General features: G+C 47.0%; 1 non-coding gene and 1 pseudogene across 1 annotated transcript; one reads left to right on the top strand and one right to left on the bottom strand.

The window, feature by feature from the left end:
• Window positions 1-357: 357 nt before the first annotated feature.
• LOC119800561 lies at window positions 358-420 on the bottom strand. Its single transcript, XR_005283053.1, has one exon. It is a non-coding gene; the product is annotated as a U7 small nuclear RNA (small nuclear RNA).
• A 15,687-nt stretch (window positions 421-16,107) lies between these two features.
• LOC121676986 lies at window positions 16,108-16,789 on the top strand (annotated as a pseudogene).
• The last annotated feature ends 386 nt before the right edge of the window (window positions 16,790-17,175 follow it).

Below are 17,175 nucleotides of genomic sequence, written 5' to 3'. Positions count from 1 at the left end.
AAAAGGCTGTTCCCCAAGGCCGAGGACTGGTTCTGCAAACAGCCTTCTTTCTTTTTTCTTCTCTTTTTAAAAAAAAGTTTTGAGACAGGTTCTCATTACATAGTGCTAGCTGTTGGGTACTCACGCTGTTGAGCAGGCTGGCCTTGAACTCGCAGTAATCCACCTGCTTCTACCTCCCAAGTACTGGGATTAAAGCTGGTGCCGCCAGGACCTCTGACTCTTAATGTTTACTCACTGATCCAGCTTCTGTCTTTCGAAGCTTCTCTGGATTTCTCTGTCCTTGGCAGTGGCTCCAGGGACATGAATCTAAGTCTGTGGGACCTGGAGTCCCCCGCTCCTCCCCCGCCTCACTCTAGGGGTGGTTTTCTGCCAAGAACCAGAAAGCCTGCTAGACACTTTCTGGAAGAGCTGTAACCTTTGGCCTAGAGCCCCGACTCGGAAGCTGTAGGCCCCGCCCCCCTCCAGCGGCTCAGCGGCTGCTCTGCAGAGGCCTCTGCCTGCTCTTTCAGTGTCTGGAGGACTCTGTTGGAGCATTTCTCACTGTTTAAAAAATACTACATTACTACACTGCTGTTGTACGGCTCCGCTTTTTCCTTCATTGCTTAACTCTTCAAAAAGGAAATTGGGAAGAAGTTCATTGCAGAGCCAAAGAACATACTCAAGAGAGTGTCAGGGCTTCTCCAGGGAGTTGCCTCATTGCCTGACTTTATTCCTATTATAGAGCGAGAGCGAGAGCTAGAGGAGAGAGAGAGAGAGAGAGAGAGAGAGAGAGAGAGAGAGAGAGAGAGAGAGAGAGCGCCAAGAGCCAAAAAAGGAAAGAAAAAATAAAAATTTAACATGGAGATGTCTTCTTTTAAGTGGATAAATATCAGCACAATCACACTGTTACCACGCAGCAGGCACCGCCAGCATGCCTTTCCTCTCAGCAGCGCACACCTGAAGAGCCTTCCCACACTCTCGATTGCTACACTGTAGCAAGCACTGACTTGCCTCTGTCTGATTTCTTTGGACCTGTTTTTCTGAGCTTGGGTATTCAAGTCTTTGGGTTTCTGGTCTGTTTCCTCAGTGCTAGAATTCTTACTCACTTGTTTCTGCTGTCTCCTGCGTGCACGACTTTTTATAATGTGCCTTTCCTGGTATTGCTCATGCCAGGCAGCAGATGGGAAACAGGAGGTCCTGGGAAACGGAGTGGCCTGGCCTGTGACATTGTTCCCTCTGGTTTCTGTCCCTTGTGGAAACCAAGGCTCTTCTGGCCTGTGGGTTCTGTGACCTTCTGAGTGTCAGCCCACTTCCCATTTGGGCTAAATTTGAGCAAGCCAGTTTCCTTTACTCGCTACCCCCAACACATTGACCCAGGGACCCACACTCGCTCCGGATGTCACTGTCTCTGACCCTTGTCCAGTTCCAGTGCCTTCCCTGTGAGCTGTGTTTTCCAGGGGCTGCAAGCGAGAGGCAGATTGCCAGCAGACAAGTTCAGGATATACGGGATCTGAACTTGCCTGTCACTCATTCCTGATGGTTTAGCCTACATGTATACTTTGTGTTTATTTCCAAACATTCAAAGGCTAAATATACATTATATTTATTTATACAAAGTGCATGGCTTATATACATATTAATGTGTGTCACTCTTGTTTTGGAAAAAAAACTTTGACTGTAACCAAGAGCTTTAAAAAACTTAATGAAAATTACATATCTTTACCATTTACTCAAAAGCCTATTTATAAAAAAAGAAAGAGACCAGCGATGGCGCAAGACTTTAATCCCAGCACTCAGGAGGCAGAGGCAGACGGATCTTTGTGAGTTCGAGGCTAGTCTGGACTACAGAGAGAATTCCAGGACAGCCAGGGCTGTTACACAGAGAAATCCTGTCTTGAAAAGGAAGGAAGGGAGGGAGAGAGGGAGAGAGGGAGGGAGAGAGGGAGGGAGGGAGGGAGGGAGGAAGGGAGGGAGGGAGAGAGGGAGGGAGGGAGAGAGAGAGGGAGGGAGGGAGAGAGAGAGGGAGGGAGGGAGAGAGGGAGGGACAGAGGGAGGAAGGGAGGGAGGGAGGGAGGGAGGAAGGGAGAGAGGGAGAGAGGGAGAGAACTAGAAAGATAACTCAGCTGGCTAAGGCACTTGCCACCAAACCTGAAGTCCTGAGTTTAATCCCCAGGACCTACATGGTGAAGGAGGGTACTGACTCCTCCAAGCTGCCCTCTGACCTCCACTGTGGAGCACGGACCTGCCACCCCCAATAAATAATAAATAAACTAATAAAAACAAGCCTAGGTCTCTCCTTCCCACCGTGTTTCACTGTAGCCTGTTGGAACCCTGGCTCCCTGACTCGAGACTGAGAGTTCTCTCTTGTCCTTTTCTAAAAGCCCTGAAATATACTGTTAGGTTTCTCCCTAGCTGTGATTTTAAAAAAATATTATATTACTCAATAAAGAGACTTTTCCATGAACAGACACAGTATTCCCGTTGTAAAGAGAACACATTATACAATGACTGGGCAGCATTTTTTAAAAATTAGAAATATCAAGGAGAACCACCCTAGAACCTTCCGGAAGCTGCTTCTCCATCTCTCAGGCTTCGGCTTCCTCCTTCATACAATCCTGAAGTTGGCCCAAAGACTCCAATTATTCCTTCCTGGGAAGAGATGTGGATCACACGCTGGCCTGGAAATGAGTTCTCGTTCCTCATCCGATCCCTCTCTCCGCCCACCATCCTTAGGGCTTTCTCCTTTTGGTCTCTCCTCCCATTCTGTCGTTTTCATTCTCCGAGGACCAGACCACAGGAAGCATCTCACTTAAGTTGAATCCTGTCATGTGTGTCCTTCCGTGGCGGCCTCACTTCACTTAGCGTAATTTCCCCAAGGTTCATCCATGTTTTTATAGCCCAGACCAGGACTTCTTCCTTAAGTTTTTAAATTATGTTTGTTTATTTACAGGGGAGTAAGTATGAGCCCCGGCGAGGATATGGAATTCAGAAGGCAACCATGGAAGTTGGTCCTCTTCTACCGTGTGTTCCAGGGAGCCGACTCAGGTTGCCGGGCTTGGTTGGCAGGTACCTTTCCCCTTGGAGTTCTCTCACCAGCTTCTTCCTTTCTTTCTTTGACGAGCTCTTGATGTATAGCACTCAGGCACCATAACACTTGGTGGAGGTCGGAGAACAACTTGAGGGATGGGCTCTCTCCTTCCATCATGTGGGTCCCCGAGTCTGTCCTCAGGGCATCACTGAGCCACCCCATCAAACCTGCATATTTCCATGTGAGAGACGAGAATCCAGACATAACATTGCTCTAGATCTTCCCAGAACCTTAAAGATGTTCCACATCCCACATTTCCATCCCAGTCTTCTCCTTTCCCACCCTTGCTTCCATCTGCTCTCTCGTGCTCAGGATGCCTGCTACTTTGACACACCCTTTGCTTGCTGTGGAAGCGTCTGCTCGTTCTACTGTGTGGCTGCTCATTTGTGGAGGGTTTCACCACCACTATATTTTTTACCTTTACACAAAATTTTAGACAACATATTCCGTTTTCTTTGGCTGGTTTTTTAAAAATATCACTTAAAGGGGCAGCCTATCCTGAGAAGTATGTCCTTGTGAAATATCATTGTTGTGTAAAGTCAGCCCAGAAATATCTTTGCTTAAACTGAGATGGTGACAAGGACACTGGGTAATATAATCTTGTGGGAGCATTATAATATATGTGTTCCATTGGCCCAAACTTCCTGTGTGACTAGATATTGAAATGTGTCCGTAGCAGGATATCATTCTTGTTAATAGCTTTGGAGCAGTTCATTGGATGGCTACATTCCATGATTTACTTAGTCTCCTGCCGAAAGGGTTTGGCTAGTTTCCATTCTTTGGCTATTAGAAAAAGGCTGTAAGGAATAACCTTGACTAGATTTTATTCGCGTTGCACATGTAGAATAAATATGCCAGGGTCAAAGGACATATTTGATGATAGATCATGCCAAACCATCTAATGTACATTCCCTCCAGCCTCCACTAGAGCCAAGTGTCTTCTCTGGTAAAAACACACAAGGACGTTTAAAAGCCCAGGCAAAGCCGGGCGGTGGTGGCGCACGCCTGTAGTCCCAGCACTCGGGAGGCAGAGGCAGGCGGATCTCTGCGAGTTCGAGGCCAGCCTGGTCTACAAGAGCTAGTTCCAGGACAGGCTCTAGAAACTACAGGGAAACCCTGTCTCAAAAAACCAAAAAAAAAAAAAAAAAAAAAAAAAAAAGCCCAGGCAAATAATACAGAGTTTGACTCACTGATCCTGAAGTGTTAGGGGCACCGATACACAGGTTAACAGGAGCCCTTAATGGGAGGCTGCAGCATAAGACGGACTGGAGCCACTTGAGGTGGTACACACCAGATGAGGTGACACACAACTGTCACCTCAATATATAGGAGATGAGGTAGGGGCAGGAAGGTTGAGAATTCTGGGCTAGCCTGAGCTACATGGTGAGACCCTGTCTCAAAAAATGTGCTAGGTTGTTGCTCAGTGAGAGGGCTTTCCGAGCATCCCTGAGACCAGGATTCAGTCTTCAGCATGGGAAATATGTTGGACTGAGGATATATTGTTGGGTTCCACAATCAGCACTCCCTTCCTGGTCCTCAGAGACTGTACCAGGACCATGGTTCTCTCCTGTCTTGCTTTACCACAGTCTTCTCTGGGAAGTGTCCCTCTGATGTGGGATTCCCCTCTGTATGCTGTGATTACCATTAATGAATAAAGAAACTGCTTTGGACCTCTAGCAGGGCAGAACTTAGCTAGGCTGGGAAAACTAAACTGAATGCTGGGAGAAGGCAGAGTGAGGAGAAGCCATGGAGTCGCTGCCAGAGACAGACATGCTGAATCTTTGCTGGTAAGCCACAGCCATGTGGTGATACACAGATTAATAGAGATGGGTTAAATTAATATGTAAGAGCTAGCCAATAAGAAGCTAGAACTAATAGGTCAAGCAGTGTTTTAAAGAATACAGTTTCTGTGTGATTATTTCAGGGCTGAGTTGCGAGGCAGCCAGGAATAAACAAGCCGTCTTAGTACAATATTCCTCAAATACGTTCTTTCCCTATTTGATAGAATTGGGATTAACTATCGAGTGTGTGGTGACTCCAATAAGGACTGCATTTCCCAGAATCCTCTGTAACCAAATTCTAGGCAACATGATATGCCTAGAACTGCTGATTGTAACTTCTGCGTAGTGGCCCTGAAAGTAGAGGTGTTCCCCTATTCCTCCCCCATCTGCCTAGCTGGAATGTATGTGGTAGAGCAATCACTGGGACAGAAGTCGAGGATACCAAAGCCACAGACAGAAGGTGATAGGCGCTCTGACAACCCTGGGATGTCCTGCAAGAAGTCTAATTTCCAGCTGTGTCATGGTGTACACCTCAGAAAGCTGAGGCAGGAGGATAGTGAGTTTTAAGTCAGTTTGGGCTACATAGTGAGACCCTATCTTAAAGCAAAAACAAAACAACAACAACAAAAAAACCCAGAAATTAATGAACAAGAAGCAAATAGTTTCAAACAAAATTGCACTTCCACTTATTAAGTAGAAGATTCTACTTTTAGAGTATCTGAATCAAACCCTCACGAACAGACCAGAACTTACAGACTTTAGCTCTTTGATCCACAGAACGTGGCTGCTGCCCACCCCTGTCCCAAGCCCAGTAACGCTATTGCTATCGCGTTTAGTGCTATCTGTGTTCACGTCTTGGGTGTAGAGATACTCTCCTTTTACCCTGGTGCCTCCCAGCAGAACTAGCTGAGGAATCCACACTAAAAACCTTCAAGATAATGGTACTTAAGCCACAGAAGGTGGCTTAAATATCGTTTAATACTGGGGAGGATGAGGCAAGAGTTGTAGGCCAGCCTAACTGCAAAGTAAAATCTTAACTGTAAGGAAAGGAAAAAGGAAAGGAAAGGAAAGGAAAGGAAAAAGGAAAGGAAAGGAAAGGAAAGGAAAGGAAAGGAAAGGAAAGGAAAATAGAACAAAACCAGAATCAATACTTTAATGAATAAAAACTACACCATTGCCAGTTGTGGGGTGGGACAAGGCCTCTCAATGAGCCAAGAGCTTGATGATTGGTTAGTCTAGTTAGCAACAGGTCTTGGAAATCCCGTCTCTGCTGGGGTTGCAGGTTGGCAGTGACAACTGCCTGGTTTTTATGTGGGAGCTGGGGTTCAAACTCCAGTCCTCAATGGCCAAGTGCTTTATCCACTAAGACACCTCCCCAGTTACCACAGCAGACGTCTTAAATTAAACCTTCTCTCTCTCTCTCTCTCTCTCTCTCTCTCTCTCTCTCTCTCTCTCTCTCACACACACACACACACACACACACACACACACACATACACACACACACACCACATGGTAGAAAGAAATGGGCTGTGGGGGGAGGCAGATGGGAGCTTAACTCCTGTTTCTGCCTCTGACACCTTGCATATTTCCAGACAAGGCAGTTTTTCTCCTGTGGACAGCAGTCTTTCCTGTAACCCTGCAATGCCCATGTCTAATGACACAATGACACACACCGGCTAGGGCACACACACTGGCAGGCTCAGAAAACAGGAGCTGTAATCCAAGGGGGTGAGCATGTGGTTTATCCAACACAGAGTTATTTTGATTTCCAGAAGTGAGGGGATACTGGGTCAAAGGACAGAACATTCGATACCTAGTCTCAAGTTTTCATTGACTCTTGGACTTTACTGGTTTTTTTGTTTTGTTTTGTTTTGTTTTGTTTTGTTTTTTCAAATAGAACCAAGGCTCAAAGAAATTAAGCTAGCCTAGGGCTTGGTACTCATAAACTGTAGCGAACAGATTAAACCCATATTTTCTCACTTTTGGTGGGAACAATTTCCCATTAAATGTTACAGACTGAGACTCAAACACTTGCAGTACAGGAAACAGAAATAAAAAAAAAAAAACCTTTGCAGTAAATCAACTATATGAGCCTCTTGTCTCAAATTCTGATGTTATGACAGAATAACACATGCTCAGTAATTCACACAGAGTTTATTCTCTGTGGTCGTGGAGGCCAGGAAGTACAACGGCAAGGCGCCAGCATGATATGAAGGCCTTCTCGACGCATCGCAACACGGCAGTGGTGAGGGTACAGCTCAGCTCTGTCTTATTTATTTTAATTCAACTTTGCATGTGTGGATGTTTTGCCTGTACAGCGTGCTGGTGCCTGGTGACTGAAGACGACAGGGGATCCTCTGGAATTGCAGTTACAGACACTGTAGCTGGAGTTATGAGCCGCTTACAGGTGCTGGAACTCAAACCTGAGTCCTCTGGAAGAGTAGCCAGTGTTTCTAACTGCTGAGCGATCTCTCCACCCTGCTCTTTTTACAGCTTAGTGAGGTCGGGGGCATCCTGTCTCGCGACCTCATCTATCCCCAAGTGCCCCCCTGGAAGGCCCCACCCTAAGCATCATCGATGTACTGATTGGAGACTCCAGTTTGCAACCTATGAACTCTGGGGACACAGTCCCACTCCAGCTCCCCCTTCCTAATTCAATTGCTTCATTCTGCTTCAGAGAACTTTACGGACGTACAATAAGGAAGAGTGCCCTGAAAATCAGTCAGCTTCAGGGACTCAGGAGGCTTGGGGTTCTTCCTCATCATCGACACTTCCCGATGATATCTGGAAAAGTCAACGTATCTCTTATCTGTAAGGCGTGAACTCTGGATGGTACCTAAGGACACTTCTAGTTTAAAGTCCTTTGGTGAGTAAGTGACGTGGATGTGTGTGAAAGATAGGACTGAAGCCGTCTTCCCGGGAGTCGGCCACTGCGTATTATCCGCTGGGGGCGTGAACCCCCGGGAGTCGGCCACTGCGTATCATCCGCTGGGGGATTGAACCCTGCATCACTGTATCCGGCACAGTTTCTCTCAGAACATCCTCACGCACCAAAGGAGCCTCTCGTGGTAACATCAGCCCCTAAATGCTGGTTAGAAGGCAGAAACCTAAGGTTAGATCTACTTCAGAGGTATTTACGTATTTATTTATTTTTCAGATTGCCTCTGTTGGAACTCTCTATGCAGTCAGGGATGACCTCAGACGCCTGACTCTCTGCTCTAGCGCCTGCGTTCTGGGGTTGCAGGTGTGTATCGCCAGGACTGGCGCAGAACCCAGGGCTGTGTGCTTATTATAGGCAAGCGCTCTACCAGCTGAGTACTCCACCATCTCCAGACCCTCAGGAGGGTCACTGTATTTCACTGTTGGTGGTGGTGTTTGGGGGGGGTGGGGGGCAGGCACATGATCGAAGAGATGGCATGTATAAGAAAAACGTATTTATTTAGTGAAGACCAGACAGAAGTGAAAACATTTAATTGTGGTGTTGGGGGGAATAACAAGAGGCTTTTGTTTCCCAAGTATCCTTAGCATTGTTAATGCAGTAACTCGTCACAAGAGCCCGGGGTTGAGAGCTTTGGAAGCTTTTAAAATGGTACATCCGAGCTGCATGTGGTGGCACATACCTATGATTCTAGCACTTTGGAGCCTGAGGCATGATTGGAAGTTTTATCAGCCAGCCTGGGCAATAGTTAGACTGAGACAGCATAGAGGGACGCAGAAGATCAAGGAGACATGAGAAGAGAAGAATCCTTCACTCCAGGGTCCAATGGAAGTCTTTCTCCAGCCAAGAATAAAGAACTCACAGCATATAGGGCTGGAGAGATGGCTCAGTGGTTAAGAGCACTGGCTGCTCTTGCAGAAGACCCAGGTTTGATCCCCAGTCCCCTCCTAGTGGCTCTTAACCACCGGATCCAGTCAGTGCCTGGTGCCCTCTTCTGGCCTCAGCAGGCACCGAGAACCAGGTACACAAACGGTGCACAGTAAGCAAAATACCAATATACATTCAATTTACATTAAAAAAAATTCAGCACAGGCAACAACAGTTGCCATCAAGTTTGCTGGCACAGAGTGTTTATTTATTTTATGTAGAGATGTAACTGGATAGGAATGCTGAAACAGGCCAGCAAGTTGGTAAAGGCATTTGCAGGTGAGCCTGACAGCTTGCTTCCAGTCCCCAAGAACTCACAAAAGTAGAAAGAGAGAGGCAGATCTCTGTGAGTTAGAGGCCAGCCTGGTTTACAGAGTGAGTTCCACGACAGCCAGAGCTACATGGAGAACCCTGTCTCTAAAAATACAAAAACAAAACAAAACAAATTAACCTGGGGCTAGAAAGATGACCCAGCTGTGAAGAGCCATTGCTGTTTTTCAAGAGAACCCACGTTTGGTTTCCCAGATCCTACATGAGGTGGCTCACAGCTGCCTGTCAACTCCTGCTCCAGAGGATCGGACACTCTCTTCTGGCTGCAGTGGACACCCACACAACACACGGCATTCACTTAAGCACAAATAACAAAAACAACGAAGCAACTCTTTTTGAAAGATTTTATTCTTTTCATATGTGGTGTGTGTGTGTGTGTGTGTGTGTTTGTGTGATGCATGTGCACATGCACTGGGAGTAGAGAGGGTCAGAGAGCCTGGTGTTGGAGATATAGATGGTTGTGAGCTACCAGACATCTTTACTGGGAATGGAACTCAGCAAGTACTTTGAACTGTGGAACCATCTCTCCAGCCCAATAAAAATAAATCTTAAAAACATCTTAACTTCCTGTGCAGCCTTGTGACTTGGGACTTTTACCTTATGGGTCGTTACCCCGTGCAGCACACGTCAGCAACTGCACTGTGACCTCATCTACTGAAGAGCTCCTTAGCAACCCTTTGAGAGTAACCAGAAGCCACCCACCTCACACATGGCTGCTATGCGGGTGTGTAGGTTGCTACTCTTTCCCGAGAAGCCCTTGCCCTAAACTCCCCACCAACCTTCTCAGGGTAATGCTAAAATTCCCTTAGTAAACCTAACTCTACATCTAAAATTCCCTTAGTAAACCTAACTCTACTTCATACTGCATAGCAATGCTTTCTGAAATTTTTCTCTGTAGTGAGGTCAAGAATCCTTCCTTCACCTCAGTAGAGGTCTCTGGAAACAACCCCTCAGGCCACGAAGGGGGCAGTGAGGCGCTGTCTCTGACCTGTGCCCCACTGTTGCTGAAAACAAAAGGTCTCAAAAAAAACCCAAACATTGTAGTTCAGTGTAGAGGGCCGGATTAGCGCTCTAGGGAAGATCCTGGGATCAGTCCTCAGTGTGATATTCTTTTTAAGATGCTTTTCTGGATGGTGTTGCGGAAGAGAGGACAGGGGGAATGTAAGAGCTAGAAGATGGGGAAGGGCTAAGAAACGTTACCTTCTAGAGATGACAAAGCCGTTGCAGCCATGGACTCAACAGCAGCTGCGGTCACAAGACCTACAAGAGAGCCTGTCAGGGTCAGTCGTGGTTGGGGAGGGGCTCACGGGACCTCACCCCTCCCTTCCAGACCATTGGCTACCGATAGATTCTAGGACGGGGACAAGTCACTGTCTCAACTGTGTACTTGCTGCTGAGCCCGCCAGCCTCCAGTGAACAGCCCCAAAGCCCTGGGGACACAGAACACCCCTGGTTAAACTCAGGGTACAAAATAAAACAGAGATGAAAGTGAGAAATGGGTTTGTAGGGAGGAGGGGGCCTGACAGGTGGTAGGGAGAGCAGAAAGGGTGAGGATTGAGAGCAATCAGAATGTATTATACATGTATATATGTACATGTGTGTGTATGTGTATGTAGATGTATGTATATGCATATGTGTGAAATTATTAAAGGACAAATTGAATTAATATGAAAATTATAAAATTAATGAATACAAAAGTTTTGTAGTGTCTTGTTTAGGCTGAGTGAGTGAACACAAAAGAAGGGCTGAACTCTACACATGCACATTAAATAATTTGCCACACAGATGAGGTTTTGAGATTTCACAGCAGGGTATCACCTGAGCCCTGTGTGTCAAGATGGCTGCTCACAGTGGCAGGTGCTTCTCTCCAGCCTCACTCTGTGGCCCAGTGACAACCTGGTGTCCCAGGTCGCTGCTAGCCTCCCACACCTCCTCCTGACACTCTGGGAGTACACAGTGACTCTTAGATTTGTGGTTCCCAGCTTTGGTTTCTCTGCCAATGCCTTTCGTCCACGGGGAAATCTCTCGGATTCTGCAGACTGATGTCTGCAGTCACACATATATGAGGAAACTGCTAATGGCAGCTAATGGGCAGAGGGGAGGCATTCCGTCAGATATGTAGTTTACCAAGAACCCCCTCCCCCAAAGAGAATTATCCAGTCCCAAATGTCCAGAGTAGTCATGTTGAGAAGCCATACTTTGCAGATAAGGGAAGCAAAAAACGGTGTAGCCTTCACTCCCTAGTCCTGCAGGGCGTTGTTTATAAAGGGCAGAGGAAGTCTAACGAAGGCCACAGGCCAGTCTTGCAACTCTGCCCACCGCATCAACAGCTCCTGGAGATGTAGAATCTGGATGAAGACCAGCCACTCTCAAGCACATGTACGCGCATGTGCATGCACATGCACACACGCATGCACACACGACGCACACACATGCCCACACTTACAGGAAGAACCAGACTTTGTCCCCAAATGTTACCATGGTGTGCATTCCCACCCCAGGACTTGCTTCATGTCAATCCCTCTCCAGAACACCTGCTTCTACAAAGCCAGTTTCTCCAGCTCACCCTCATCAGAGCTCTGTTTGCACAGCCTTAGCTTCCCAATCTCATCCTTGATACTGTCATGAACTCAGAGCTGCAAGAGGACAGTCTGGACAGAGCCTGAGCTCTAGGTAAAGGGGAAATTGGCAGCAGGTCCCAAGAGAAGTTACCAGAAATGACCTGGAAGCAGGCCAAGCTGTAAGGAGGAAGGTGCAACTGAGGTGGGCACAAAGGCCACCCAAAGAACCGCCATGACGTGATGTTTCCATGAGCTTCATTCTAAGCCTTGGCTTGAAGCACAGTGATGAGAAAGAGCAAGGAACTGGCCAAAGTCCAGGAAGGGATTCTGGATGTAAAAATGCACTGTCATGGTCCATGGTGTGAGGTGCGCTTAGAACTCATCAAAGTCACAGAGCAGCAGGAGACTCCAGGGCTTCTCCCCTCCTGGCTGGGGGCTGGGACCCATTGTCTAAGAGTTAGAAGAGAGCAGGCAGTCTGCTGCCTCAGGATGTTTATCCCATAAGGCTTTGCATCCTGATCTCACGGGACAGGGAATTGGGAAGGGAATTGGCTGGAAGAGCTGAGGATTGTAACTCTCTGAAGTACCAGCCTGTGAGGAAAGGAGAGCAAGGATTTCACAGAATTTGGAGCCTTAAAAGCCTGTCTGAAGCCAAACTGTCACACCAGCCCTCCGCCATTACGGCCTGCTGGAGTCGTCGTCTGCAGAATCTTATATTAAGAACTATTGGCCTTTTCTAGTCTCGTGAATCTGATATTGCAGAGAGAGGGTCTTGTTTCTCATATAAAATGGGAAAAATAACATCTGAGCCTTGTGGGGGTAGTGTATAGCTGTGATCCTGGCATTTGTGAAATGGAGGACTAAGAGTTCAAGGTCATCCTTGGCTAGATCTGGCTGTAATGAGATCTGGTCTCTAAACAAAAACAAAGTATCTGTTACTGGATAGTGAAGAGCGGGAACTTGTTGGCCGGCCATGGCCCCGCAAGAGTGTATCTTACAGCAGCTGGCCTCTGCTTTAATCTTATATCAATGGCGCAATGCTGATCTCAGCTCTTTCGAGAAAGCGCTCTCCTGTGGACATGTTAGGATGAAGACAGACCGCTTTTACTATAAATGAATACAAGAACTTTTGGGTGATGTTGAGACCCACCCGGGTGAAAGGTCTGTTCACCCTTGAGTCTGAGTTATCGGAATTTTAACATTAAGCGTTCTGAAATCCCAGCCAGAGGCCTCTAGCAATCTCCACAACAAGAGGAGGAATCTTGTAGCTGCCAGGAGTCTCTTTTAGAGAAATAAGCACTTAACAAGGGTTTCAGTGAGAAGGGGTGTGTGAACGCACATGTGCACAGCAGTCATGCTCCCTAAAACCTTGTCCGACCCCCAGCCGATAGCAACATTGTTGCAAAGACAATGGAAACACTTCTGTCTGCCTAACCATCTTTTCTCTCTCCTCAGTGGAAGGGTTTTGGTCTCAGTCCAGCTAAGGACTTCTGACAGTTAATTAAGGAAGACAGTAAAGTAATAAGAAACCTTGTAGGAGACAAGAGAGGGCCTGAACACTATTATTGTGTGTGTGTGGGGGGGGGGAATGTGTGTAGGGTGTGTGCAAGCTGTGTGTATGAGGCCAGAGGATTGATTTGTGGGACGGGTTCTCTCCGTTCTCTCCTTCATCTTGATGTGGGACTGGCCTCAGACTGCTAGTCAGGCCCACACAGCAAGGACTTTCACCTGCTCTCTTGCCAGGCTGGGAGGACCTTTTGAGCTATGGAAGTGGCCAGGATGCTATCAATACACATAAGGCTGGTTTCCTGACGGGTGTGGTGATGCACACCTTTAATCCCAGCGCTTGGCAGGTACAGGCAGGTGGATCTCATTTTGATGCTAGTCTTAACCCTGTCTTAAAAAAAAAAAATTGAAGGACTCTTAACAGTCAAGGTCAGTGTGGCTCCCTGCGCCATAAGCACCGGGTGTACGGAGGGGAGCTCGCTCTCAGAGTGCCACAGAGCAGTCTTTAACCCCTGTGCTGTAAGTACTGCCTTCACCCTTGCCTCTCCTGCAGTGGTTTGGGCCTTCTTCCAAAGGCTTGGAACACCAGCTTCTGGAATGGCTGCAGGCTTGACTTCAATGCACCAGATTTTGCCTTTGTTGGGAGCATAGCGACTGCTCAGATCTTGGTCCAATTTTCCACTCTGGATCCTTGCCTTGGCTTAACCACATCCAGAGTTGCCTGGATTAAACAGTTTAAGTGGATTTAAAGTTTCCACCAGCGGACATGACTGGCACCCCTTCACTGAGTGTTCACCCACTAGACCCTGCCCCTTCTGAGGTCAGCATGGCCAGTGGAAAGGTAGTACTGCTTTGTGCAGGAGAACACAGCATGACGGTGGGTGGGAGATGCACTGTGGAGGCCCCAGACTAGCTTTGCATCTCATGGAGCAACCAGGAAAGCTACCTATTCAGAATGCGCCCTGGCACAGGGTTAGAATGTTCGCAATGCCAAGATCGCAGCCCTGCAGCCAAAAGGTGCTCAGAGGTGATGCTCTCGAAGCAGCTGGGTTGCCAGGAACCTGAGTTTATAAGTTCTCTGACTCGCAGGATGGGACAGATCATGACGAGGACTGTGCCGGAGATGGTGGCACACGCCTTTAATCTCAGCACTAGGGAGCAGAGGCAGGCAGATCTCTGAGTTTGGCGCCAACCTGGTCTGCAGAGCGAGTTCTAGGACAGCCAAGGATACACAGAGAAGCCCTGTCTCGAAAAACAAAAAACAGACAAAGAACTGTGTGGTGCTGTGTGCTCCCAGCATCAAACCACAGCAAAGATTTGCGCCCGATGTAGTAGGATTACTGAAGGGTCTGACTAGTAAAAGATGTTCCTTACGTTACTGTTTTCACTATTGCTACTTTAAAAAGAACGTATATGTACATATATGTACACATTGTTTTATATGTGCCTGTGTGTGGATCCCTTGCTGCCCCTCCATCGGTGGCAGCCTCTGTGGAAGTTTCCAGTTCACAGTATGTAGCTCAGAAGGAACGTGTGGCACACCAAGACTCCAATGTCCCTGTAATGCCAACACAAGCTCCAGGCCCAGTCCAAGGACAGAATTATGGTGTCTGGGATTCAAACCAACAGTCTGTCAGTGTACAGCAGCAGTGCTCGTCTCCTGCACAGTCTCAAGCAACCATACATTGTCAAGGACAGACGTGTTCAACTGTCTATGGTGTGACGTCTCCACATTCACAGACAACTCCACCAACTGTACAGAGTTATGCCCTTCCCTCAGTAAAACTGGACAAAAATCTGCACAACAAATTGAAATACATAGATATTGGGAACAAAATTTAGTTCCATGTGCCAAATTAAATGAATGAAATCTCTGCCTGTTTGCAGCATACCTGCCTTTTGGGAATGTCATCTTTGGCTAGTGTGCCTGTACTTAAAAAAATGGTACCCCAGAAAAGGACTGGCAGTACACTACCATAGCCAAACTTCACCTGAATTTCCATGGCTTTTGGAAGCAGGAAGAAAGCTGCATAACCATGTGTAAACCTGGTTAAACTGGTCTTCTAAAAGCTGGTTATAAATAAAACCATCGAGTCAACACCAGGGTGCCTGAGATAATCTCTGGAGTTCATTGTGCTAGCCTGCACCAGAGGACACCTGCATTCTCATTGCTAAAGTTGTAGCACGAAGCTGCACCAGGAAACGTGGATCTGAACGTCTCTTCCTCTTGTGACATTTCCCGTACGGATGGCTTGCACTCATCAGAAGAGCGCAGAAACGCAGGGTGGGACTTCTCCCAACAAGAAAGGCCCAACAGCTAAAAAACCTGATGTGTGCCTGAGTTTATTCTGAACTTGCTCTCAAAAAGAAGAATATTTGTGTCAGTTGCCTCTGGATGGCGTCCTGTGTGGATGAAGTAGCTTCCAAGGTGCAGACAGCTGTGACGTAGAGTGAGAATATGTCAGAGAGAACAAAGCTCTTGACCAGGCGCTGGCTGCCATGGATTATTCCAATGTGTCTGTACTGCTCAAGAGGTTTAAGAAGCAGGTGAAAAACCTAGATGAAGTCATATCGGTGATGAAGGGTGCTCTGAGCTCTGCCACCATACCGACCATACATCAGGAGCAGGGTAAGAAGAGTGACCAGAGCATTCTGGATCCAGAGAGTGCCTCTTCTGTGGGTGAAGGCTCTGGGTTCAGCCTGGAGGACCCGCCGACTGGGAGGAAGAACCTGCAGAGGAAGGAGCTGCCTCAGTGAATGTACTTGCTGCAGTAACCATCTTGTGGCCAGGTTGGGGATCCTACGTACTTTGTGGACTGGATCCCAACCACACACCTCTCAATACACCTGAAAATAAGCAGCAATTCAACTAAGGTTTCTTTAGTTATGAATGAAAGGAAAGATTTTTCAAAAAAAAACTTTGAGAAAAATGACATAAGAGAGAGAGGATCTCCTAAATAAAAAGGCAATTGGAAATATCAAAGAAAATTTGGGATGTCTGATCAGGAAGGGGGATCAAAGAAGGCTGGGAAAGAAGGAATACTTAAAAAAAAAAAAACCCAAAAACCAAAAACCATTGTTTTACCTCCCAACTGGAAGACAGCCCGAGATCCTGAAAGGAAGATCTATTACTACCATGTAATCACAAGGCAGACTCAGTGGGATCCTCTCACTTGGGAAAGCTCAGGAGATGATGCAATTCTTGAGCATGAAGCTGAGATGGACCTGGGAACCCCAACATTTGATGAAAACCCCATGAAGACATCAAAAAAGCCCAAGACAGCAGAAGCAGACACTTCCAGCGAGCTGGCAAAGAAAAGAAAGTATTCAGAAAGGAGATGCCTCAGGTTGTTGTCCAGTGCCTGAATCCTTACCGCAAACCTGACTGTGGGGGTGGGGGGGTGGGGGGGGCAGAATCACCACAGCTGAAGATTTCAAACCTTGCTCGAAAGCTGACTCACGGAGTCATGAATAAGGACCTGAAGTTCTGTAAGAACCCGAGGACGTGGGGTGCAATGAGAATGTGAAACACAAAACCAAGGGGTACATTAAGAAGTCCATGCAGAAGTTTGGGGCTCTTTACAAACAGCTCCCCACAACCCTAGCCAATAGGGGCGTGAGCTCCTTCCACTGTCCCGTAAGAAGGTCTTCCCATCGTACCCATCCCAAGGATTGAGGACTTTTATTCCAATGTCTTTCCATGGCCGAGTGATCCTCACATTCCACAGCTAAAAAATTTAGAGTAAACAGAATAGAAGCCAATTGTGTATTGGGAGAGAGAATATACTCCCCCCTATTTATTTTTGTGAAATACTGTTTTATAACCATGTGCATTCTTTCTACTATAGCTTGTCCAGGAGGATTGTATGGAATACCTGTAATATGTTTAATATCATCATTTACACAAAAAGTTTGAAATTTTCCACTAGTATATGCAGGACCATTATCTGTTTTAATAACATTAGGTAAGCCCATATAAGCAAAAGCCAGCAGGCAATGAGCTATCACATCCTTAATTTTCTCTCGACTATGCACCGAAGCAAAAACTACTTTAGAGCAAGT

The sequence above is a fragment of the Arvicola amphibius genome, chromosome 13 (genome assembly GCF_903992535.2).
Source record: "Arvicola amphibius chromosome 13, mArvAmp1.2, whole genome shotgun sequence".
In the NCBI taxonomy this organism is placed as follows: domain Eukaryota; kingdom Metazoa; phylum Chordata; class Mammalia; order Rodentia; family Cricetidae; genus Arvicola; species Arvicola amphibius.
The sequence above is the reverse complement of the archived record's forward strand: the minus strand, read 5'-3'. Positions and strand labels throughout refer to the sequence as shown.